Source organism: Rhagoletis pomonella, unplaced genomic scaffold (assembly GCF_013731165.1).
Source record: "Rhagoletis pomonella isolate Grant_MI unplaced genomic scaffold, Rhpom_1.0 Rhpom_scaffold_00700, whole genome shotgun sequence".
Lineage (NCBI taxonomy): Eukaryota > Metazoa > Arthropoda > Insecta > Diptera > Tephritidae > Rhagoletis > Rhagoletis pomonella.
The window spans coordinates 60,971-61,754 of record NW_023459254.1 but is presented as its reverse complement, the minus strand read 5'-3'; the positions used below and the strand labels follow the sequence as shown (position 1 = coordinate 61,754).

Genomic DNA, 784 nt, shown 5'->3' with positions numbered 1-784 from the left:
TTTATAAATAGCATTTTTAAAAAGCAATCATCTAATATTTTTCAATTTTTTGGTCATATATGTTACCATTTGAACAACAAATACTACCAAGTTTTAAGAGACTATTTAATGCAACTCAGGTCAAAAAAGCGCAGTTTAGACCAAAATGATAGAATACAAGATTGCGCCAATCTAGCTGAGAGCAACTGGCCGTGACGTCCAAAATACCAGAATGAGAGAGCAAAGACGAATTCAATAAGAAAAAGAATCGAACAGCTGGGGCGAAATTGAAAGGTTTGTTTACAAAGTGCATAATAAATCGCGGATTTACGGAATTATTTAATTTTAAATGGTAAATTGGTTGTTTAAAAGTAAAGAATGTGTACTTCTTAAATGCAATGCAAATCGCTGAAAGTGTTAAAACACTGCAATCATTATAATGATTTGCATTTTTTCAGTAATTGAACAAATACCAGCGGGCTGCCAGCGGGTCAGTTGCTGGTAACAATTTGCAGGACGATTCCACGGTGATCGTTGCATCGTCGTCAATTAGTGAACTCAGTAAGCAAGCTTTTAAAATAAAGGAAAACCTCCTACTCCGCTATACATATAATTACTGTCATTATTTAGCTACTTTTCCGGCAGCCGCAACAAACGCTGGCCCAAGCCTGCAAATTGCCAGCAACTGACCCGCTAGCTGCACACTGGCATTTGTTCAACTACTCAAAAATGCACTTTGTAAACAAACTTTTGGGTGTTTGCCACATCAAGCGGCTCATCTGGATGAAATGAAAAAGCTGTTAGA

The 784-nt window shown here is 37.0% G+C and overlaps 1 long non-coding RNA gene across 1 annotated transcript; it reads left to right on the top strand.

Moving 5' to 3' along the window:
• Positions 1-249: 249 nt before the first annotated feature.
• Positions 250-772, top strand: LOC118751433. The gene is made up of 3 exons (XR_004994519.1): positions 250-331; positions 438-540; positions 610-772. It is a non-coding gene; the product is annotated as an uncharacterized LOC118751433 (long non-coding RNA).
• Positions 773-784: the final 12 nt, after the last annotated feature.